This window comes from Pristiophorus japonicus, chromosome 12 (assembly GCF_044704955.1).
Source record: "Pristiophorus japonicus isolate sPriJap1 chromosome 12, sPriJap1.hap1, whole genome shotgun sequence".
In the NCBI taxonomy this organism is placed as follows: domain Eukaryota; kingdom Metazoa; phylum Chordata; class Chondrichthyes; family Pristiophoridae; genus Pristiophorus; species Pristiophorus japonicus.
The window spans coordinates 173,427,677-173,453,529 of NC_091988.1; the positions used below are offsets into that span (position 1 = coordinate 173,427,677).

Consider the following 25,853-nt stretch of genomic DNA (forward strand, 5'->3'; position numbering starts at 1 on the left):
CTTTGGGGCCAATTGAGATCAAGGCCTCCACCTGCCCAAGTGCTGCGATGGCTGCCGAGGTACCGGATGGTACTTTGGGCGGGATATTCATCGTCGAGATCCCTCGAAGGTCGGCAGGTGGTAAATGGATGACGTACGCCGCTAATCTGGGCGGCAGCTGGTGGGAGGTCTCATTCTCGGCGGCAGAGGTACTTGCCGGCCAAGTGCTGCCGAGGGTGGAGTCGGGCCAACGGAGGGTCGAACAGCTGAAAAAGAAATCATCAATAAAAAATAAAAAAACTATCGGAAGACCTTCAGAGGATCCCATCCAGGTAAGTCGCTGTGAAAAAAAAAATGTTCAATAACCTTTTTTTCAGGTTCTTCATACTTACTATCGGGGACAGACCAGCCTCCTTGCAGCGATCCACCCCCGTTCTGGCGCCTACTCCTGCCCGTGTCAATATGGGAGCTCGGCAGGCGGGAAGTCAGTTACGCCACTCAGCCATCGGCTGACTTCAGCGGGCGGTTCCCGGTGGCTCTCCTATCTCGCCCTCGAAAGTGGCACTGGGCGGATCTTCCAGAGGAATGTCGGCAGCAGTGGGCGGTGAGTTGATGAATTTCCGCCCCTTTATGATCTGGAACGCACTACCTGAAAGGGAGGTGGAATCAAATTCCAGAGGAACTTTCAAAAGTCAACTGGACATATATTTGAAAAGCACTAATTTGCAGAGTTATGGAGAAAAGCTGAGCTGCGAAACTAAAGCGGATAGCTCTTTCAAAGAGCCAGCACAGGCATGATGGGTTGAATGGCCTCCTTCTGTGCTGTATGATTCTAAGAACCTGTACTTCAATAGGAAAGATTACCTCTCATTCAATGTCCAGCCTGTATTAGACTAGCACCACAAAACCATGTACGGAGATGTTTATTTTCCTAGCAGCTGCCATGATTCCTTTATTTTAAGGCAGTACAGTTTTGAGTATTTTGACCAGAAAGGCAAATCCTTTGGTGCATCCTGGCAGATTGAGGCTCCTGGCTAAAGATGCGGCTGATGACAATTGTGTAGCTTCCTGAGCCCAGCTGAGCACTGCTACAATAAGGCACATGCTGGCACCAGAATCATAATGAAGCTGACAATTGGCATTCTGATGGAGCACCTCAGGTGCCTGAATAGATCATAAGTGCAGTCAAAGTTTCAAGGATCGTGGTGGTGTGCTGTATGCTGCAAAGTATTGCCTTGCAAAGAGGCCTTCTCATTGTAATTCAAAAGAGAAAGAGGAAGGTGTACAAGGACAGCAGGGTGATGAGTCAGAGAACAATCTCCTACATGAGAAAGATGCACAGAACAATTGCCATCTGCAACAGACAATCAAGTCCATCTGATGAAGAGCACCTTTGAATGGTTAGACATCTGACCCATCTCCATCTGCCTCCTTCCAAACTACCAATTAAATGACACACGCACACTTGTCTATCATTAACAAGTTCCATGACTTCCATTTATGACACAAAATCTAAGGTACTCTCACTCAATTGCCTGCAGATCATCATCATCATAGACAGTCCCTCGGAATCGAGGAAGACTTGCTTCCACTCTTAGAAATGAGTCCTTAGGTGGCTGAACAGTCCAATACGAGAATCTTAGTCCCTGTCACAGGTTGGACAGATAGTCGTTTGGGACAGATAGACAGACAGCCTGCACATATAACTGTAATGTAACTCCATTTTTAAGGGAAAATTATCTGTGTGCACACAACTATAATAAAAAATAATACAATTGTTACAAAATGCCACTTCCTCTTTATTATTACAGACTGCAAACGTTTGGACTATTTTTCACGAGTTATTATGTTTATATACAGTCTGGCCTGGACATTTCTCCTTGGGCGCAATGCGGAAGTTAGATCCAAAAATGTGCTCAATATTGACCTCATTTTGCCGATGTCAACTTATACCCAAGTATCCTCGCAATCTCATTACAATACGCCTAAACTTAAAAGTGACATAAATCAGCATAATAGTCACCAATATATTTCTTCTTTGAGTTTTAAAATTTAAGTTTCAACTCATTTAACTATTCATCTGCAGCATGTTCAATAACTTGCAATCAGGGAAGCTTTTCAATTTTGAATGTGACTTATACTCATGCCATAAAAATGCATTGAAAGAAACAGTAAATACACAGGTCTCAGTGAGGGTAATTTTTTTCAAATATTCAAAAAAATTGCAATTAAATGACCAGAAAATGACTGTTTCCTGATGCGACTGAAAATCTGGTCGCAATATTGAGAGACACTCCCCAGTCGAACAAGCGCAATTGGAGGATATCCACATTTGAGTGTTGGGGGCATGGCCAGTTTTGTGGTTGGAGATTAATTTAGACGGAGGATTTGATGGATGGACGTAAAAGATCGAGGAGACATGGGCATATTGCAGGTATGTGTGTAATTCACGTGCTCCCAGAATTCCGCTATCTTTTAAGGCACGTAATTAATTTTAACCCAGATTATGGGTGTAGCTGATCACAAATACGGAGAAAACTCCAGGGGCTAGATTTTCCACCATGTTCACGATCGCCAATGGGCAATATTTCTGGCCTTAGTGCTTTTTTAAAAACCACTCGTTTCGCCTTTTTAGTTTGGGCGATAGCCTTAGCAATGTGAAATGGGCCGTAGCGATATATTCAGTTGTGCAAGGCTGGCGTCCATAGCAACAGCCGTTGTGCGCATGCGCTGTTTTTTTTAGGCAAATAACTTTTCCTGCGATTCGGGAGGTCAGGGGACATCTGCGCATGCTCAGAAGGCAAAGGGAGGGAGAGAAGGAAGCTTTTCGACGAGGTATATTTTGAAGGAGTGCTGAACAATCTACATGATGGAAATGTCCCACGAGGATTCGGGAGAGAGTCTGCAGGAGGTTGCAGGGAGAAAGAGGGCGAAAGCCTTCTCAGACGAAGCTAATGAAGCCTTAGTGAACGATGCTGAGACTTGGTGGGGCCAATTAACCCGGGATCGGTGTGGGAAATCTCCACCCCGGATTTACCAAAAAATATGGGCGGATATCGCCGCTCTTGTCTCATCGGTGGCCCACGATAGGTGTGAGACAGACCAGTGCCCCAAGCGTTGGAACAGTCTTGTTGCATCAGAAAGAGTAAGTATTAAATTATTAAATTTATAATTGTAATGGTGCATTGACTCATTAATTAGAATGTAAATCTGCCGAATTGTAATTAAGCTGGGTAATCTTGGGTAGCTTCCCTGTTAAGATTTGGACTGGGATCAGTAACTACGCCCTTTAACTCTAATTTTGCTGAGAGGCCTTAAACTTAATCGACAGTATTAATTATTATTTAAAGGCTTTGATCGAAAATTGGGGCCTTAGGAATGACTGGAAACAGACAGACCGCAAACACTCGGCATTTCTACCACTTTAGTTTAGAAGGAGAATTATTAAATTATATCGCTGCTTGTGTGCTGTGAGCAACTCTATAACTCGGACACCATCTCCTTTTTGGTTAGGTTGGTGGATGGGGGCACGGCTGAGCACTGAGGAGTCCGGTGAGCCTTGCCCAGACTATGTGAGTCTCTCTGGCTGCTGTCAATCACACAGTGACCCAGCCTGGACTGGGGGAGAACTGCCCTGGCTCACTGTCGGCCCTGGGACACTTTGGGACATTAGCTCCGACCACACGGAGGTCTCCGAGAACAGCCCAGATGCTCCCTCCCATTACAGTCCTGTCATTGCCAAGCTCACCAGATCTCCTGATACCCCCCCTGCCGGGGACCTCCATCAATTCCAATAAACCGTCTCCTTCCCCTCAGGTGATGAATGGCACGGCCCATGGATGGGGCCTTTCCTGGAGATTGTACGCGAGATGTTTGGTGTCAAGCATTGCATCCTAAACATGATCTTATTAAATATTTTCTCTGAACGTAGATGTTACAACCATGACCCATTGGATACAAACAGTATTAGCATATATCATCATCATCATAGACAGTCCCTCGAATCGAGGATGACTTGCTTCCACGTCAAAAAGTTCACAGGTGTTTCAATGAAGGACCTAAAATTCCAAGTCCCAAACTAAATCTTGAAGGGTGGAATATGCCCGTGTGTGGATTTTTTTAACGTGTGGTGACTGTTGCACACCAGCCACTACACGGGCTTGACAGAGCTAGGTCTTGGTCCAGTAGTACGGGTTAACAAGGGTTAACCATAACGTTAACGATGAATAGCATGTGCGGTGACTAATTGTGGATTACAATATCTGTTGTGTTTCCGTAACAGTACCAAGTCAATTAGCTTATGCCATGCTCGTGTCACGTTTGCAGAGGAAGATATCTAAGAATCAGACGGAGCGGAGGTGAATCGGAGGAGGGCCTGCTGACCTGAACCCTCTCACTGATCTCGCGGAATGTGCTGCAGCCCTAGTGGGCAGGCATAATCGTTCTGCCACCCGTGGTGGTGCAGATCCCGTTTATTGTGTTCCTAACACAGATGAGACTGCACACAGGGAGGTTAAAGTAACAGTGACCTCAGTGCAGAGTGAGGAACAGGCCTTAGGGGCCGGCTTATATACAGTGCTCCCAAGGGATGCTGGGATCCCTTGGGACTTCAGGGGATGCGCTCCCTGGTGGCGGAACATGGGAGTGCATGCTTTACAGATACACAACATCATTCCCCCCAAAGTCAAAGTGAGAACTATTTACAAGGTGAGGCGGTCGGGAGCCTTTCTTTCCCTGGTGGACCGCCTCGGTTCTGGTGTGTTGGCTGTGCCCTCGCTGGGCTGGCATGTTGTTGGCCCTGCAGGGCTGCTGGGTGAGCCTGGCCTTGCTGGGCTGTTGGGCATGATGGGTTCGATTTCCTGGTCCGACGTGGTGTCGTTGATCCTTTGGGTGTGTGTTGTGGGCTCGAAAAAAGCGCTGTCTGCTGTGGGTTGTTCAGGGCAGTCTGTAAACCGCAGCCTCGTTTGGTCCAGGTACTTTCTGCAAATTTGTCCATTGCCTAGTTTGACTACAAACACCCTACTCCCTTCTTTATCTATCATCGTGCCCGTGATCCACTTGGGACCATGTCCATAGTTTAGCACATACACAGGGTCATTCAGATCAATTTCCCGTGACACAGTGGCGCGACTATCGTTTACATTTTGTAGCTGCCGCCTGCTCTCTACCTGATCATGCAGGTTGGGGTGAACCAGCGAGAGTCTGGTTTTAAGTGCCCTTTTCATGAGTAGCCCAGCTGGGGGCACCCCTGTGAGCGAGTGGGATCTCGTGCGGTAGCTGAGCAGTACTCGGGGCAGGCAGGTTTGGAGTGAGCCTTCTGTGACTCGTTTAAGGCTCGGTTTGATTGTTTGTACTGCCCGCTCTGCCTGCCCATTGGAGGCTGGTTTGAACAGGGCCGAGGTGACATGTTTGATCCCATTGCGGGTCATGAATTCTTTAAATTCGGCACTGGTGAAACATGGCCTGTTGTCACTGACCAGTATGTCAGGCAGGCCGTGGGTGGCAAACATGGCTCTCAGGCTTTCAATGGTGGCGGTGGCGGTGCTTCCCGACATTATTTCACATTCAATCGATTTTGAAAAAGCATCCACCACCACCAGGAATATTTACGAGAAACGGGCCCGCATAGTCGACATGGATCGTCGACCATGGTCTGGAGGGCCAGGACCACAAACTTAGTGGTGCCTCTCTGGGCGCGTTGCTCAACTGAGCACACACGCTGCATTGCCGTACACAGGACTCTAAGTCAGAGTCGATATCGGGTCACCACACATGGGATCTGGCTATCGCTTTCATCATTATTATACCCGGGTGTGTGCTGTGGAGATCCGAGATGAACGTCTCCCTGCTCTTTTTGAGTTGTACTACGCGGTTACCCCACAACAGACAGTCTGCCTGAATGAACAGCTCGTCCTTTCGCCGCTGGAACGGCTTGAGTAGCTCTTGCATTTCAACGAATGCTGGCCCAGCTCCCATGCAGTACACAGTTTTTTACTAGGGACAGCAGAGGATCTTGGCTGGTCTAAGTCCTAATCTGGTGGGCCGTGACAGGTGATTTATCATTTTCAAACGCTTCCATGACCATCAACAAGTCTGCGGGCTGCGCCACCATCAACAAGTTTGCAGGCTGCGCCATTTCCACCCCCGTGATGAGGAATGGTAGCCGTCTGAGAGCATCCGCACAGTTCTCGGTGCCTGGCCTGTGGCGGATGGTATAGTTATACGCTGATAGCGCGAGTGCCCACCTTTGTATGCGGGCTGAGGCATTAGTATTTATCCCCTTGTTTTCTGCGAACAGGGATGTGAGGGGCTTGTGATCGGTTTCCAGCTCAAATTTGAGGCCAAACAGGTACTGATGCATTTTCTTTATCCCGAACACACACGCTAATGCCTCTTTCTCAATGATGCTGTAGACCCTCTCAGCCTTAGACAAGCTCCTGGAGGCATAGGCGACAGGTTGCAACTTCCCCGCAATGTCAGCTTGTTGTAATACACACCCGAATCCATACGACGACACATCACATGCTAGCACAAGTCTTTTACACGGGTTATACAATACAAGCAGCTTGTTGGAGCATAAAATGTTTCTGGCTTTCTCAAAAGCAATTACTTGGGTTTTTTCCCCCATACCCAGTTCTCACCTTTACGCAATAACACATGTAGGGGCTCTAAGAGGGTCTTAACCCCGGTAGGAAGTTACCAAAATAGTTGAGAAGTCCCAGGAACGACCGCAGCTCCGTGACGTTCTGTGGCCTGGGCGCGTTCCTAATAGCCTCTGTCTTGGCGTCTGTGGGCCGAATGCTGTCCGCCGTGATCTTTCTCCCCAAAAACTCCACTTCTGTTGCCATGAAGACGCATTTCGACCTCTTCAGCCGCAGCCCTACGCGGTCCAGTCGCTGGAGGACCTCCTCCAGGTTTTGTAGGTGTTCGACGGTGTCCCAACCCGTGACCAATATGTCGTCCTGAAAAACCACCGTGCGCGGTACTGACTTGAGTAGGCTCTCCATGTTTCTCTGGAAGATCGCTGCAGCCGACCAAATTCCAAACGGGCATCTGTTGTAGATGAACAGTTCCTTGTGCGTGTTGATGCATGTGAAGCCCTTCAAAGACTCCTCCAGCTCCTGCGTCATGTAGGCCGAAGTCAGGTCGAGCTTGGTAAACGTCTTGCTTCCTGCCAGCATTGCAAATAGGTCGTCTGCCTTAGGTAGCGGGTATTGGTTCTTAAGCGAGAAACGATTAATAGTTACTTTATAATCGCCGCAAATCCTGACCGTGCCATCACTTTTGAGTACTGGAACAATTGGGCTGGCCCACTCGCTGAATTCCACTGGGGAGATGATGCACTCGCATTGCAGCCTGTCCAGCTCGATTTCCGCTCTCTCCCTCATCATGTGAGATACCGCTCGCGCCTTGTGGTGAATGGGTCATGCCTCTGGGACCAAGTGGATCCGCACCTTCACCCCGGAAAAGTTTCCAATGCCTGGCTCAAAAAGGGAAGGAAATTTGTTCAGAACATGGGTACATGAGGGCTCATCGACATGTGATAGCGCTCGGATGTCATCCCAGTTCCAGTGGATTTTGCCCAGCCAGCATCTTCCAAGCAGTGTGGGGCCATCACCCGGGACAATCCAGAGTGGCAGTTTGTGCACCGTGCCCTCGTAGGTGACCTTGACCATGGCGCTGCCCAGGACAGTGATAAGCTCTTTGGTGTACGTTCTCAGTTTCGTGTGGATGGGGCTCAGGGCTGGTCTGAGTGCCTTGTTGCACCACAGTCTCTCAAACATCTTTTTACTCATGATGGATTGGCTAGCGCCAGTGTCCAGTTCCATGGCTACGGGTAAGCCATTCAATTTTACAGTTAGCCTTATAGGTGGACATTTCGTCGAAAATGTGTGCACCCCTTGTACTTCAGCATCTGCCTCCTCTCTTTGAGGCTCAAAATTGCTTTGATCGACCATGGACCAATCTTCCTCTGCCACGAGGTGGTTAGCATGTTTTCCAGAGCTTGCAGCTCGGCTGCAAGCTCGTTGGAGATGCCCCATTGTTCCATAGCTCTTGCAAACATACCGTTTGAAGCAGCATGAATAGGCTGAATGGAAGCCTCCACAACACCAACAAGGTGTGAATTGCCTTGCATTCATCCTTTGTTGCGGAATCTGAGTCATCTGGGTCACCTGAGGCCTGCTGGCAATTGCAGACTCGTGGTTTCTGCCCTGTACATTTCTGCTCGCAAACACAGTTCCAGTTAATTTATGAACATTGCTAGCACTTGTGTGCTGAGAGATTTGTTTGGTGTTATCACCGGTGGACATAAACGCCTGTGCTATCACAATGGCCTTACTGAGGGTCGGTGTCTCTACAGTCAAAGTTTTCGTCAATGGTCTCATGGCCAATGCCCAGTACAAAAAGTCTCTGAGCATTTGCTCCAGGTAGCCATCAAACTCACATTGTCCTGCAAGTCGCTTTAGCTCAGCGACGTGGCTCGCCAATTCCTGACCTTCAGATCGCTGGCACGTGTAGAACCGATACCTCGCTCTCCCTTGGGTTAAGATGCTCCCGAACGAGTGTACACAGCTCCTCATTCGACTTATCTGTGGTTTTCACTGGAGCCAGAAGATGCCCCACAGACCGTGAGGAGGACCGCTCTCCTTTTTGCAGCGCTTCCTTCTCCGTCCAGCTCGTTGGCTACAAAGTACTGGTCTAGCTGTTCGACATAAGTTTCCCAGTCCTCACCCTCCGAGAACTTCTCCAGGATGCCCAGTTTGTTGCATCTTTTCGTTGGATTCGTATACTCGTCGCCAGTTATTGTGTTTCTAACACAGATGAGACTGCACACAGGGAGGTTAAAGTAACAGTGACCTCAGTCTTTATTAAGACACTGCAGAGTGAGGAACAGGCCTTAGGGGCCGGCTTATATACAGTGCGCCCAAGGGACGCTGGGATCCCTTGGGACTTCAGGGAATGCGCTCCCTGGTGACGGAACATGGGAGTGCATGCTTTACAGATACACAACACCGTTGATGTGCCACTTGAGTAATGTGTAAAGCAGTGGTAAACCAGTGGTAATTTAATGCCATTTGATTATAATATATGAATGATGTAATGTTATGTATGCAGCTTCTGTACTCTCATGTTAATCATATGTAACGTCTCTCGTTCACATTTATTGCAGTAGTGTTGCTCCTCGTACATATGCCTGCACAGCTCAAGCATTCTCATGTCTCCCCTTCTCTTCTACTAACCTCAGTTATGTTTTCCAGCTCCCCAGGCACAACGGGAGGCCCTTGGAGCATCACCACTACCGCTGCAGGTCATGCTCACCACGGGTGAAGAAGAACAAACCGAGGAAGAGGATGATGAGCCCGAACTCTCATCTGCGGAACCTGCGGCCACGTCATCCTCAACGGATGAAGTAGCAGGGCCAAGCGGCTTGCAGCAGGTCACTCCGAGTCATCCAGTGCCCACGCCGACCCCACGGAGGTGGAGTCAGCGAGGTAGGCACATGCTGCGACGGGCAGATGTCAATGAGGACATGGTGTCATTGTCGAGGGCGAGCGTCGACATTGGTCAAGAGCTCCTCCAGGTGCTTGGTAGGTTGACTGGCATCATTGCCATAGTGTCTGCAAAAATATTGGAGGGCGTGGGGCAGATGGTTGCGGCAATGGGGCGAGCGACCGAATCTGTCGATGCCTTGCAGAACGCGATAGTTTCAGGATATGGCACTGCACCCAAAGGTGCCGTGCCACCATCCAGCATGACAAATGTGAGACAGGAGGAACAACTTCCTTCTGACTCGGAAGACGTTTCTTCGCAAACGTCTTCTCCTTGATCTACTGAGGTTATTCTGCCGACGTCACCCGTGCCCCCCCCCCCCCCCGCCCTGCCCCCAACCCCACAGCAGCATCCCTTGAGGTGCTCTGCTGCAAGATGTCTTGGTCCCGTTACTAGGGGATTATGTGGGAAACTGGGGGCTACAACAAGGGGAGGGTCAAGTTAGAGGAGGGAAGCGTGGCTGCAGGTGGCAGGGCGAGGGGGAATATCATTGTTTTGTTATTATTTTTTTTAAATTGTTGATTATTGACTGTTGGGGATTAGTGGGATGGTGTTCTCATTATATTGTTGTGGAAAAAATGTTGTTCACTGTTGGGGATTGGGGAGGGTATTTTATATGTTTGTTAAAAAAAAATGTAAAACCAGTTGTTAAATTATAATTTTTTTTATTTAACTTTACAATTGGTGTTAAGTGTCTTCTAATAATGTAAGATAAAACATCGATATAAGAGTTGCAAACAATGGCCATTACCAGGCCAGGCATGGATCAAATGTAACGCATTTGTGACCAACGTAATTTCACGCAGTGTTCATTTATGAGCTGCTAACGCAAGAGCTTTGCAGCTGCATAACTACCACGGGGCTTTTCCAGGGGTGTGGGGATGCATAGGGGCATGGGTTCATCGCCAGGCTGATTGTCCTTCCCGAGGTCCTCGTCCTCCTCCTTGTCCTCCTCTTCCACCTCCCCTCTCTCCTGAGGTAGACCGGCAGTCCCATCTGGCAACTGTTGTCCTCTCCTGATAGCTAGGTTATGCAACATGCAGCAAACCACAATGAACTCAGCGACCTGCTGAGGGTGGTATTGTGGGTTGCCTCCTGAGCGATCCAGGCATCTGAAGCGCTGCTTCAGAACTTGTCTTTTCGACGATATTGCGCGTGGCTATATAGCTTTCGTTGTAGCGCTTCTCAGCTTCTGTCTGGGGCTTACACAGCGGGGTCATGAGACAGCTGGCAAGGCCATATCCTTTATCCCCCAGCATTCAGCCGTGACTTTGTAGCTGACATTCAGGGAGTGGAATCCCTTTCGGTTCCGAAACACCTCTGCATCCTGTCAAGGTACTCGCAGGCCGATGTGCGTACAGTCTATTGCTCTCTGCACCTTGGAGATTTGCTATTCTGAAGAACCCAAAAGCCTTCTCACTCTGTGCCCCTCTGGTCATAGGGAAGTTTATAAGTCCATTCTGCATGCGTAAAGGGCTTCAGTGACCTGTCGAATGCAGCAATGTGTGGCGTGCTAAGAGATACCGCAAATGTCGCTAGCTGAGGCCTGAAAAGAGCCCGATGCGTAGAAGGAAAGTGCCGCAGTAACCTTAACCTCATCGGGCAGTGCGGTTCTGATGGTCTGGTAAGCAGCAGATCGCCCTTAATGAGCTGGCATATCTCACTGATGACCTTCTTTCGGAATCGCAGCCTTCTAACGCACATGTTATCGAACAAGTCCCGGTATGATCGCTTATCTCTGTAAATGTGTTGGGTGTAACGTCTCCTCCCCCTCAGCAGTCTGCCACCTCTTTGATTGAGCACATAATGCTCTTCAATGAACCTTCTCCCACCTCTATTCTGCAGCATGTGAGTAGTCATCAATATTGGTTGAGAAATTACAGACCCCATCATTATAAATCACTATAAATGCCCTGATCTGTCTTCTTAAATTGTCCTCAACAAATATTCAAAGACGCCCTTAAAATCACTCACAAATTACTTCTCCTTCCAACCACTCAAGTAGCCTTTTATTAAAGATCCTCTGTGGCGTCCATAGCGCCGAGTTAAGGTCAGGTGACTGCAGCTTTACTGGAGCGCCTTTTTGGGCGAGCGATCATTTGGGCGAATTATGGGCGAGATGCCGAAAGTAGCGCTCGGCGATAATCTGGGCAATAATCGGGTGCCAGTTTCCATTATAAACAGTATTCTGGGCCTTGCACAAGGATGACGTCATATGTTTTTTAAATAGGCCAGATGATGCAGCTCATTCCTGTATGCCGAAAGTTGCGCCGGGGACAAATGGGCAAAAATTGGGCGCTAGTTTCCATTTTTCATCAAATATGGGCGATAAACAACATCTCGGCGCTTATATGGGCAGTAAATGGGCGTTAAATGGCCGATGATGCGCTGATAGTCTAGCCCCAGGTCTCTGAGTTTTATAATATAAAAAGGAAATAACTCTTATACAGGGCTTATTTTGTTCATTTTTTTCTTTTGCTATGCTTCTGCAATTCTTTTTAAAGGGTTGAGATTTGGGAAGAAGAAAAAAACATAAACAGCCACAATATACTGGGAAATTTCAGCATTAAATATTCTAATCAACAAATGTATGACGTTCTGTGTAGCTGCAAACACCCGAAAACTACCTTTGTAAAATAGATATTATTTTGGGGGCAGTGATGTGGTGCTGTAATGGTGCTTTTCTGTATTCTGTAATTTCACCAATTAATAAAGCCAAGTATTTTCATGAAACACTTTGCTTTAAGTAAATAGAGAGTTTAGTATAAACTGTTCACATTTCCCTTACTATATTCAAAAGCAAAGAAATACAGCTTTCCAAATATTTCTTATTTTTCTGACAGTGAATTTAAGTTCCCAATTTAGCTTTACATGCAAAGTTTGTAAAGTAGAACAAAGAACCTATACAAATGGTTTTCACTCTTGGGTTGAGACACAGATGCCGAGTATGTCCAAAGCCACACTGGCTGCATTCTTTTCAATTATACTTTGTCTGATTGCTAAGTAAAAAGTACTTAATATAAGTCTTGTGACTCTTCAGTAAAGTTAGGTCACAACTTTATGTACTTTTAAAAACGTAGAATTACCCCATCACGGGATCTGGATTAGTAGACAAATTTCACGGGTTCCCAGTCTGTTGTCAATACATAATCTCAGTGATCATAAAAATTCAGGCAGTCATCAGTTAATTTATTTTGATTGGGAACTTCAATAGTTGCATTCTATTTATATCAGAGATAAAACAAGGAATAAATGGAAACCGTATCAAATCACTGCTGCAGTATTTTTAAACAACACTGGACTGTGCTTGGAATATTTAGACTGAACATATATCTGTGCAAACATTTCACAAAAATAAGTGCCATCTATTTGCTGCTAAACTACTCCCTTTTTGTAGCCACTTTCTTATATTTACCCGGGATTTGTTCAACAGCTGGCAAGGAACGAAAGTCGTGGCAGATTGCCAAGGGCTTCTTTGTACTTCTCACATCAAAGAAATAGCTGGCTGGAGATGTATAACCGTGGGGCAAAATACATTTCCCCAAAGTGGCAACTCCTGATAAAATGAAATTAATCTGGAATTCAATTTGGATCTGAATAAGGTACCCTGTCTGAATCACAGATGTCAGGCGTAATGGCTAGCAGTGCTAAATAGAGCAACCCATAAGCCAGTGAATACTCAACTGCCTACACTGAATGACACCTGTCTGCGGTCCTTCTCTTGCCAAACTGATTTACATGCACAGTGTGATGGTGAACTGCGTGTTTCAGTCACATTTTACAAAACTAGATTTACTGGAGACATTTTGTAAATAGTCTTCTCAGGAACTTGTGAGATGACCTTCAAATGTTTTGACAGTAATAACTGCAGATTATCTTGACCTCAGAATAGTTGCAAACAGCAATCTCCATTCTTCAACCATTGAGGAGATGGTCATACCATCACTGCTCCCAAACATTATTGGATACAACTTAACTCTTTCAATTTAACTTGACTTATACAAATGATTTGTATTGGAAAATAGGGAGTAAACTTGATGATGACACAAAAGCAGGGGTTCTGCAAAAACCGACGAGGACTATAACAAGCTTCAGGAGGACATAGGCAGGTTAGAAGAATGTTCAAGCAATTTACTGCAGAGAAGTGTGAGAAGTATGGGAATTAAAAACAACGATTAGAAGTACAAATTCAATAGAAAGAAATTGAAGGGTCTGGAGGAACTGAGAAACCTAGGATATTCAAATAAATAATTCCCTACAATAAGTGTGAGTACAGGCAGATAAAATCTTGGAGTGGGGCCTGAACACTTGACCTTCTGACCCAAAGGCAAGAGTGCTACGACTGAGCCAATGCTGACACTACGAAAAAGGCCAAATCATTCAGATGGTGGAGGAATTGAGAGAGGTAGAACAAAATGTTGTCTATGTACATATGGATCGTGATACCAGGGCTTAGAAATTGGATGGTACCGTGCCCATTTTTTGGATACTAAATGGGCACTGATACCTTTATATGGCAGACAGGAAGCACACTTTCATTACAAGCTGGATGTGCGCTGCCTGCCATATTGGTACAGGCAAAAAAACAGGTTCCCAGGGCCCAAACATGAAACAGGCATTAGGCCCTTTGCATATTAAAATAAGGGACCTAACACCTGTTTGAGGCCCCCTCTGCAATACTGGGTTGTCCAGAACACACCGGCAACAGGCAGCTACATTAAAGGGATCGCTGCAGGTCGCCACAAACGAGGTAATGTTTAAAATGTACTTACCTGAAATCAGAGCGCTCCTCCTGGCTCCACATTCAGACTATGCGGGCCGCTGCAGACTATCGCAATCCACCCCAATCGCTGCCACTACCCTCCCATCCAATTACCCCTACCCTCCCTCTCGGCCACCATTAGCCTCCCACCCAATTGCCCCTTTTCACAATCGCCCCCTCTCCTGGTCACCTCTAAGGACCAATCTGAGGGCTGCTATGGGCATCACAGCAGCCCGATCTTCTGAGTCCTTTTCTCCTGCGAGCTGCCTGTGGATGCCTATTAGGTGATTGCAGCTCGCTGGCTAGAAGATAATGAGGCCCAAGGTCTAATATTATGTGAGCCTTGGGCCTATCCATTCAGACACAGAGATTGTTTCCTACACCCCCTGTTTACCTGTTTCTGGGTGCGCTAGAATTTCTAGGCCCATGTCTTCAAATGATGTTGCTGAGAGACAGCATGTAGATGAGAATGAGGCGTTGAAAGAAGATGCTATGATCAACAATGTCAAAGACTGCAGAGAGATCGAAGAGAAAGGAGTAGGGAAAATGCACTATGGTCACAGTCACTGAGGATGTCATTTGTGACTTTAATTAAGGCCATTTCAGCTGTGGTGGGGCAGAAACCTGATTGGAGAGTTTCAAACATGGAATTGCAGAAAAGGTGGGCATAGAGTTGGGAGGTGACAAGGACTTTGGTGAGGAAGCGGAGATTAGAGTTGGTGCGGTAGTTTTCATGGACATTACTATTGAGGGTGGGATTTTTCAGGAGGACATAGTGATGATGGTGGTTTTGAAAAGGAGTGGGACAGACCTGAGAAAAGGGAACCATTTACAATGTCAGCTAGCATGGAGATCAGGAAGGGAAGTTGGTGGTTAGAAGTTTATTGAGAATGGCGTAGAGGGAGCAGCAGATATGTTACATGGACAAGATGAGCTCCAAGAGGGCATGAGGAGAGATGGGACGGAAACTAGAGAAAGACGCGGGTATAAGGATATGGCAGGGGAAACCTTGAGGGAAGTTTGGCTTAGCGCAGAAAGGGGGAATACGTCAGGCGCAGTTGAACAGATGGTCTCAATCTTAGTTGACAAAGATGTCCATAAGCTCCTTGCACTTGTTATTAGAGTGAGGGTGGAGGAGGCAGGGAGTAGTGTTTCAGGAGACGGTTGGTAGTGGAGAAAAGAAGCCAGGGGCATTGCATTTCAGAATGATTTTGAGTTGTGAGCAGCTATAGCAGATCGTACATGACACGGGCCAGCTAGATCTGGCCATGGATGACGAAACCAAGAATTTTATTGGAGACAAGCGCATCAAAGGTGGAGGTAAAGGAGTGATTAAGCAGATTGACAGCTGCAGAATGAATAGAGAGCCAAAGACTAGATAGGGGGGAGTTTGAAAGTGCAGTGACCTGGGGGAGAGATTTTCCAGGGATAAAAGAAAGTAAGATTGTAAGGGGGTAGAGGATGTGAGTGGTGAGGATACACGGCAGTGATCAGAAATGGCCCTGTTTGTGAAAGACACAATGGTAGGAGAGAGACCACGTGAAATGGCAAGGTCAAGTGGGTGGCTCTGAATGTGGGTAGAAGAGTTTATATGCAGGGACAGGTTAAGAAAGGAATGTAGGGCACTGAAATCAGAAAAGAGAGAGTTGAGATGGAGATTGAAATTACTGAGCATGATGGGTCACAATGCAAAGGCTGAGGAAAAGAGTGAAGATACCTCGATGAGAAACTCTGGTGGGGCTTTGAGGGTGGTATAGAACAAGGATTTTAAAAAGAGACGAGATAGGTGGAACAAGGTGGGGTACTTGAAGGAGGATAACGTGCCAAAGGAGTAAGGGGAGAGACCAAGTGTCATTTGATGACAAGGGCCACACTGCCACCATAGAGGTTTTGAGTGGAAGTTTAGGTAGGTAGGGAGGTTTCAGTGAGGGGCAAGGTGTCGCCACCCACGAACCAAATTTCCACCAATTTTGTGCAAGGCAATGGTTAGGCCACAAATGAAGTACTTACTGGCATAAGAAATAGGAGCAGGAGTAGACTGTACAGCCCCCTGAGCCTCCTCCGCCATTCAATAAGATCATGGCTGATCCTCTACCTCAACTCCACTTTCCCACCATATCCCCAAAACCCATTGATTCCTTTAGTGTCCAAAAACCTAGCAATCACAGTCTTGAGTATACTCAACAACTGAGCATGCACAGCCCTCTGGGGTAGAGAACTCCAAAGATTCACAACCCTCTGAATGAATACATTTTTCCTCATCTCGGTCCTAAATGGCCAACCCCATTTCCTATGAGTATGATTCTGAGTTCGAGACTCTCCAGCCCTATCAAGCCTCTAAGAATTTTATACGTTTCAATAAGATCACCTCTCATTCTTCTAAACTCCAGAGAATATAGGCCCATTCAATTTAATCTCTTCTTATAGGACAATCTTCTCATTTCAGGAATCAATTTAATGTATCTTCATTGCACCCCCTCTAAGGCAAGTATATCCTTCTGTATGCACTTTTGGACATCCCATTATAGAAATGACATTGAAGAAATAGAGTGTATAGTGTAGATTTTACCAGGAAATATATCAGGAATGTGAAACTATAGTTATATGAAACAATAATTATGGGGAGAGACTTGAAATACTATCTCCACTGGAGCAGAGACAGCTGAGGAGATTTAATAGAGATTTTTTTGATATTACAGTATAAAGGGTTTTGATAGGGTGAATAGAGAAAGACTATTTATTTAGTTCTTGACTCAGGGATGAGTTCATCAACTTAAAATTCCTATGAAGAAAACAAGGAGAGGATAGAAGATATTTCTTTATGCAGAGAGGCGATAGAGCATAGAATAGTTTTCCTTAGGGGTACTACACATGTGTAATAATCTTTCATGTCTGTGTCACCTCTTTGCCAGACAAATCCAAAACTAATGCCACTATCCTGCTCTCTCTCCTTAGTCATGGAACTTCCTCTGCTTCAAATGTTGATCTATTCTTCCTGTAAAAGATTTAATGGTCTCTGGCTCAACTACTCCCCATGGCATAACAATCTGTGCTCTAAATACAGACTTGCACAAAAGTTTTCCACTATTTTCAGGCAGAGAAAAAAAATCTGGCAATGATGGAAATGACCTTCATCCCATGCTTTAGCTGTATCCACAAAGTATTAAATGAAGGAAGAGTAAAAGTCTGTATATGTAGAAGTCTATTCTGTAAAATGTGTCCCATTACATAGGCAGCACATAATCTTTTGCAGTTTTTTCCAGCATTTTAATTACCTGCAGCCAGATAGAACTGTTATTTACCTGAGAAAGATGATTTATTTAAAGAGGATCGTCACAGATCCACTTCATGTTCTTATTCTGAGGATGATGTTGCATCCACATCAAAGGCAGGAAGCAACTGAGAGATGTTTTACTGATGTCATCAATGTATCTCCTCTTATTACATCGTGCATCATTAGGTGCTGATCTCTTCCTCCACAGTCAGTCTATTCATCTGTAAGGGACACAAATAAATTCAGACAACTAAAGGGTAAAAAGAAATAAGCCAGATATTTCAGATAATAAGCCAAAAGAAATAAGAGTTGATGATCAATTCTAAAATACACAAGTAAATTGGCTTTTCTATACATGTTTAGCTTACTAATAATCTCTGCACTCTTTAGCCAAGAGATAAGAACACAGCAAAAAATTAAGACCTGGGTAGAAAAAATAACCTATTGGAAATATTGGACTTTCCTAGTAAATGTTGCATTGATATCTGGCAATGACGTAAGAAAAAAGTACGGGCTCCCTTTTTCAGTCTGCAACAAAATCTAAACAGAAGCATTAACGGAACACAGAATTATAGAATCATTGAAATTTACAGTGCAAGAGGCGAAAAAGGGCAATCCAGCCTAATCCCACTTTCCAGCTCGGTCTGTAGATTTGCAGGTTACTGCACTTCAAGTGCATATCCAATACTTTTTAAAGGCAATGAGATTTTCTGCCTCTACCACCCTTTCAAGGCAGTGCGTTCCAGCCCCCCACCGCCCTCTGGGTGAAAAAATGTCTCAACTCCCCTCTAATCATTCTACTAATTACTTTAAATCTATGCCCCCTGGCTATTGACCTCTCTACTACGGGAAATAAATCCTTCCTAGCCACTCTATCTGGGTCCCTCATAATTTTATACACCTCAATTAAATCCCACCTCAGCCTCCTCTGTTCCAAAGAAAAATTTTTGCACAGGCATAATCTGCATTCATTTTCTGCATCAGAAAACGAAGGAAATAATGCAGAATTTTCAATACTACATTAGTCAGGTTTCATTGTGCTCATATCCCTTTGAGGAATTTATGCCTTAACTGTATGTAGTTTAAGCTAGTCCAACCTAGATCTAAATTGTGTGCACTGGAGATGGAATCTGATGAAAAAATTTATTTTTGACAAATGGGCCCTGTTTGCATTTAGACAGGAGCCATGCACATAGATGTGGGATGTAAGTTTGCATCATAATACCCACACACTGAGGCCATAAACTCAGCTGTGCCAGCAAAGTACCACATGGAAACCATGAGCTTTTCCACAAGGATAGATAATCAGACAGATTTAGCTCAGCTGATCTTGCGTACCTTCCATTGAGGCTCAAGCATAATCACTGGGGTGGGATGAGGAGGGCATGTCCTCTCCAAATTACATAGGAACAGCAGTAAACTATTCAGTCCCTCAAGCCTGTTCAACCAATCAAATAGATCATAGCTGATCTGCACCTCAACTCCATCTATACCTGCCTTTAATCCCTATCCATTGATACCTAATAAAATCTGTTGATCGCAGGCTGGATCATTTCAATTAGCCCATCATCCACAGCCTTTTGTACAAAAGAATTCCAGATTTCCACTACCCTTTGTGTGAAAAGATGTTTCCTGATTTCACTCCTCAATGGCCTAGCTCTAATTTTAAGATGATGTCACCTTGTTCTGTATCCACCGCCCCCTCCCCATCCCCCGCCGAGTAAATAGCTTCTCTGTATCTACCCTATTGAATTGTTTTATCATTTTAAACACCTCAACTAGATCACACCTCTAACTTCTAAACATAAGGGAATACAAGCCAAGTTTATGCAACCTGTCCCCATAACTTTACCCTTCTAAGCCCTGTCATCATTCTGGTGAATCTGCACTACACTCCCGCCAAGGCAATACAGGTTGAACCTCCCTTATCCAGAACCATCCCTTGTCCAGAACCATTCCTGGCCACCGGGTGGTGCATGTGCAGAAATCCAACATGAAGAAATTGAACAAATTGAAGCCCTTCCTCGCTGCCGACTCCCGCAATCGCTGGCCTGACCTCGCGATCCACCAGCCCCCCTCCATAATCTCTCTGCCGCACTCCCAGCCCCAAGCCAGCCAGCCCCGATATTCCCTTGCTCAGTACCTGTACCATCCAATTTAACGTGACCACCCCTCGTCCGGAAAAATCCCTTATGCAGAACAGGCCGGGTCCCGAGGGTTCTGGATACGGGAGGTTCAACCTGTATATACTTCCTGAGGTGCGGCACCCAAAAGTAAATAAACACAGCATTTTAGATGGGGTCTGTCCATGGCTCAATACAATTGAAGCATAATTTCCTACCCTTTATATTGCCATTGGTTATGACCCCCCTCTCTAAATCTCAGCATTATCCCTGATGTCCGTCAGAACACTTCATACATAGGGTTGCTGACCCTCCAAAATTGTCCCGCAGTCTCCAGGAACTAAAGATTAATCTCCAAGACAACCTACAAGCAATCCGAGAGAAAAATCATTGGCATTAAACAATACTGTGTTTTTCAATTTTCTTCGAACATTTTGGTTTATTAGTTTTAAAAATATTGGAGATGGGGAACAAAAAGCTGTTTGATTGTGCGGGATGATTAGGTACAGCAGGAAATGTGAGGAAACCTCCAGGAATACAACCAACCAGAGTTAGAAAGAAACACTTGCATTTATATAGCACTGTTCACAACCTTAGGACATCTCAAAGCACATTACAACCAATGAAGTGTAGTCACTGCTGTAATGAAGGAAACTCTGCAGACTATTTTCACAGCAATCTCCCATAATGACCAGATAATCTGCTTTAGGGATGTTGATTGAGGGGTAAATATTGGCCAGGGCTCTCCTGCTCTTCCAACGATTTTTTACATCCATCTGAGAGAGCAGATTGGGGCCTCAGTTTAACGTCTCATCCGAAAGACAGCACCTCCAACAGTGCAGTCCTCCCTCAGTACTGCACTTGAGTATCAGCCTAGATTTTTGTGCTCTGTCCCTGGAGTGGGACTTGAACCCACAACCTTCTGACTCAGCAGCGAGTGTGCTACCAACTGAGCCACAGCTGACAGAGTTGTCAAATCGCTGCATGGTCATGCCTCTGAAAGGGGAAGGGGGTGGTTCACAGTGGTAGTGGCCTGATTATCCTCTTGCTAAAGTATAGCGTGGCATGCAAAGACCATGAAACAAGCAGAAAACATGAGATATCTTAAAAGGATCGGTATTTTCCCTCCAATCACAGACTAGTTATGGTAGCATTTGTGGTTATGCCACACAGGATTAATGTAAATTCCCACTAATTGTGTCTGATGTCCGATATACAAATCTGACATTCACCTTTGCATAGATCTACATCCAGGACACAGGTTTAGGCCCCAAAATATGGGCCGGCAACATTGTGGGTGGGGTTAGGTGGGAGGTTGGAGGCAAGTATGTATTCCAGTCAGTCACACTTTCTCAGAATTTTATAGATTCTGCTTATATTTATTAAACATGTAGAGTATAATAAATGATAGGCCTATCATCATTTAAGGGCAACTTAGTGTACAAACTCACTGTACACATGCTGCTAGTGCTTCGATGATCTTGAACAGTTTGACATCTGGTGCCATCATGTGGTGAAGAAAATGCGCACTGTTCAATTTCGCTTGCGTCAATTGCGAACCGGCTTGTTTTAGTAAAAGCTCTTTAAAAAAAAACCCTGACTGGCATCCCTTAATGGATATGAAAGTCAACTCTTCCCTTTATTTCTGGATTCAGGAACATCCAACATCTCATTTACTGAAATGGGTTAGCAACATACAGGCAGGACATTACCAGGCACAAACTATTCATAAAGTTGGCTCATGTGGGCATCAGGAAAAGTTTGTAAGTTTTAAAATCCCCTCGGATCCAGATGTTGCTTTTCAATGACATCAACAGATGAATTTGCTGTACATCTCGGTGCAGAATTTACTTTCCAAAAGGGTCGACAAAGATGTAAGTTTTAGTGCTGCCCACAGTTTGAGTATTTTTAGACGTGGTTCTCTCCATCCAGGCGGCAGCGGACCCGTGTGTGTGAGTTGGTTGTGGAAAGTTTGGCGGGTGTGAAAGTGGCTGTCCCCGGGCTCTGCTCACTGGGCTCCTTAAATACCCCGCTGTCCGCTCCCGCCCTTTCCACTCACTTTTCGCCACTTCTCAAAACTTTTGCCTGAAAACTTTCCGTCGCCGCTCCCACACGTGGCCGGCCCAGCCCGCCTCTGTCCATTGGCTGAGGCGCCAGCCAATCAAACCTGACGCCCACCGTAACTGAGCGACGTAAGTAACCATGACGACTGGAGTGGGGCTGCTGTGGACCTGGCAACATGCAGCAAATGCAGAGGGACACTTTAATGGCCAAAGGGTGAGACATCTTGCAAACTCTTTAATACCAATTATTTAAAGTATTTTAAAGAGTGACGTACCAAATAGCTTATATTTTTTTTAAGTTAAAAAGGCAAGAATCATATATTTCTTACTTTTACCAAGTAGTCTTACTTTCTTTAATATTATAGTATGATTGTGTTTATATTGGTATTCTCCTATCTTGGTGGACATTAGATAATAGATTGTATGCACATGTATAGTGCCAGACTTGTACAGTTAATATGAATGGAGATTTTTGAAATAAAAATTTTACAATTTTAAAACCTAGAATTAACTTATTGGTAAATAAATGGGGGAAAATGCTGACTGGCATGCTGTATATTTCCAGCATTTTCTAGTTTTGAACTTTTATTAGGCTGTAAAGCAACACACAATATAAAGGAACTATAGACATTTCTTGCATCAGTGAAAAATTACCAATAATAAAATGATTGCCCCCAAGGTCAATGTGTAATTATGTTTAATCTTCATACGTTGTCTTTCAGCATTTCACTCATTTCCTAGTTCTTCATGCTGAACGCTGTGAATCTATGTTGGAATGCTCATCCTGATGCACAACCCTGCCCCAGTTAATTGATGAAAATATGATTTGAGGAAATATTTATTTTTCTTAAGATATTAAGCCCTTTGCTGCCTATCTATTTTAATCTACTATTGAATAATACCAGTGTTGTTTAATTGACTGTGATGCTCATGCTAAATATTCATTTAATTTCAAGTCTAATTGGCATAAAGATGGGTACACACTGAAAGATGGGTACACACTGTAAAACAGCACAGCATTATATATTTTATTCAGTGCAACAAACACTTCACTATGGTATTCCCAAATCCTGGATAGGCTTGCCAGATAATCCAATTCCGATATCACAGCAATAAGCAACCACTAGTTATAGAAGTTCAAAACGCAGTGCTGGCACAAAGATAGAAACATAGAAAATAGGTGCAGGAGTAGGCCATTCGGCCCCTCGAGCCTGCACTGCCATTCAATGAGTTCATGGCTGAACATGCAACCTCAGTACCCCATTCCTGTTTTCTTGCCATATCCCTTGGTCCCCCTAGTAGTAAGGACTACATCTAACTCCTTCTTGAATATATTTAGTGAATTGGCCTCAACAACTTTCTGTGGTAGAGAATTCCACAGGTTCACCACTCTCTGGGTGAAGAAGTTTCTTCTCATCTCTAAATGGCTTACCCCTTATCCTTAGGCTGTGACCCCTGGTTCTGGACATCCCCAACATTGGGAACATTCTTCCTGCATCTACCCTGTCTAAACTCGTCAGAATTTAAAATGTTTCTATGAGATCCCCTCTCATTCTTCTGAACTCCAGTGAATACAAGCCCAGTTGATCCAGTCTTTCTTGATATGTCAGTCCCGCCATCCCGGGAATCGGTCTGGTGAACCTTCGCTGCACTCCCTCAATAGCAAGAATGTCCTTCCTCAAGTTAGGAGATCAAAACTGTACACAATACTCCAGGTGTGGCCTCACCAAGGCCCTGTACAACTGTAGCAACACCTTCCTGCCCCTGTACTCAAATCCCCTCGCTATGAAGGCCAACATGTCATTTGCTTTCCTAACCGCCTGCTGTACCTGCATGCCAACCTTCAATGACTGATGTACCATGACACCCAGGTCTCATTGCACCTCCCCTTTTCCTAATCTGTCACCATTCAGATAATAGTCTGTCTCTCTGTTTTTACCACCAAAGTGGATAACCTCACATTTATACACATTATACTTCATCTGCCATGCATTTGGACACACACCTAACTTATCCAAGTCACTCTGCAGCCTCATAGCATCCTCCTCAGCTCACACTGCCACGTAACTTAGTGTCATCCACAAATTTGGAGATACTACATTTAATCCCCTCGTCTAAATCATTAATGTACAATGTAAACAGCTGGGGCCCCAGCACAGAACCTTGCGGTACTCCACTAGTCACTGCCTGCCATTCTGAAAAGTACCCATTAACTCCTATTCTTTGCTTCCTGTCTGCCAACCAGTTCTCAATCCACGTCAGCACACTACCCCCAATCCCATGTGCTTTAACTTTGCACATTAATCTCTCGTGTGGGACCTGGTCGAAAGCCTTCTGAAAGTCCAAATACACCACATCAACTGGTTCTCTCTTGTCCACTCTACTGGAAACATCCTCAAAAAATTCCAGAAGATTTGTCAAGCATGATTTCCCTTTCACAAATCCATGCTGATTTAGACCTATCATGTCACCTCTTTCCAAATGCGCTGCTATGACATCCTTAATAATTGATTCCATCATTTTACCCACTACTGATGTCAGGCTGACCGGTCTATAATTCCCTGTTTTCTCTCTCCCTCCTTTTTTAAAAAGTGGGGTTACATTGGCTACCCTCCACTCGATAGGAACTGATCCAGAGTCAATGGAATGTTGGAAAATGACTGTCAATGCATCCGCTATTTTCAAGGCCACCTCCTTAAGTACTCTGGGATGCAGTCCATCAGTCCCTGGGGATTTATCGGCCTTCAATCCCATCAATTTCCCCAACACTATTTCCCTACTAATAAGGATTTCCCTCAGTTCCTCCTCCTTACTAGACCCTCTGACTCCTTTTATATCCAGAAGGTTGTTTGTGTCCACCTTAGTGAATACCGAACCAAAGTACTTGTTCAATTGGTCTGCCATTTCTTTGTTCCCAGTTATGACTTCCCCTGATTCTGACTGCAGGGGGCCTACGTTTGTCTTTACTAACCTTTTTCTCTTTACATATCGATAGAAGCTTTTGCAGTCCATTTTAATGTTCCCTGCAAGCTTCCTCTCGTACTCTATTTTCCCTGCCCTAATCAAACCCTTCGTCCTCCTCTGCTGATTTCTAAATTTTTCCCAGTCCCTGGGTTCGCTGCTATTTCTGGCCAATTTGTATGCCACTTCCTTGGCTTTAATACTATCCCTGATTTCCCTTGATAGCCACGGTTGAGCCACCTTCCCTTTTTTATTTTTACGCCAGACAGGGATGTACAATTGTTGTAGTTCATCCATGCGATCTCTAAATGTCTGCCATTGCCCATCCGCTGTCAACCCCGTAAGCATAATTCGCTAATCTGTCCCAGCCAATTCACGCCTCATTCCTTGAAAGTTACCCTTCTTTAAGTTCTGGACCATGGTCTCTGAATTAACTCTTTCATTCTCCATCCTCATGTAGAATTCCATCATATTGTGGTCACTCTTCCCCAAGGGGCCTCGCACAACGAGATTGCTAATTAATCCTCTCTCATTACACAACACCCAGTCTAAGATGGCCCCCCTCCCTACATATTCCTCGACATATTGGTCTAAAAAACCATCCCTTATGCACTCCAGGAAATCCTCCTCCACCGTATTGTTTCCAGTTTGGTTAGCCCAATCTATATGCATATTAAAGTCACCCATGATAACTGCTGCACCTTTATTGCATGCACCCCTAATTTCCTGTTTGATATCCTCCCCAATATCACTACTACTGTTTGGAGGCCTGTACACAACTCCCACTAGTGTTTTCTGCCCCTTGTTATTCCGTAGCTCCACCCATACTGATTCCACATCATCCAAGCTAATGTCTTTCCTTACAATTGCCTTAATTTCCTCTTTAACCAGCAACGCCACCCCGTCTCCTTTTCCTTTCTGTCTATCCTTCCTAAATGTTGAGTACCCTTGGATGTTGAGTTCCCAGTCTTGGTCACCCTGGAGCCATGTCTCCGTGATGCCAACCACATCGTATCCGTTAACTGCTATCTGCACAGTTAATTCGTCCACTTTATTCCGAATACTCCTCGCATTGAGGCACAGAGCCTTCAGGCTTGCCTTTTTAACACACTTCGACCCTTTAGAATTTTGCTGCAAAG

At 45.1% G+C, this 25,853-nt stretch overlaps 1 protein-coding gene and 1 long non-coding RNA gene across 10 annotated transcripts in view; one reads left to right on the forward strand and one right to left on the reverse strand.

The window, feature by feature from the left end:
- myt1b (myelin transcription factor 1b) overlaps positions 1 to 21,803 on the reverse strand; it is a 155,267-nt gene extending 133,464 nt beyond the window's left edge. For 5 of the 8 annotated variants that reach the window (XM_070896175.1, XM_070896178.1, XM_070896177.1 and 2 more), the window contains exons 1-2: positions 21,142 to 21,803; positions 17,596 to 17,788 (exon numbers count right to left, since the gene is read on the reverse strand). The gene's annotated coding sequence lies outside the window, so the exon portion shown is untranslated. Of the gene's footprint in view, positions 1 to 17,595; positions 17,789 to 20,922; positions 21,008 to 21,141 lie in introns of those variants that run through there. The other 3 variants (XM_070896171.1, XM_070896172.1, XM_070896173.1) reach the window with 3 other exon arrangements.
- A 96-nt stretch (positions 21,804 to 21,899) lies between these two features.
- The window catches only part of LOC139277057 (uncharacterized), a 148,307-nt gene continuing 144,353 nt past the window's right edge, over positions 21,900 to 25,853 (forward strand). For both annotated transcript variants that reach the window (XR_011596026.1, XR_011596027.1), the window contains exon 1: positions 21,900 to 21,967. This is a non-coding gene — a long non-coding RNA (uncharacterized lncRNA). The remainder of the gene's footprint in view (positions 21,968 to 25,853) is intronic.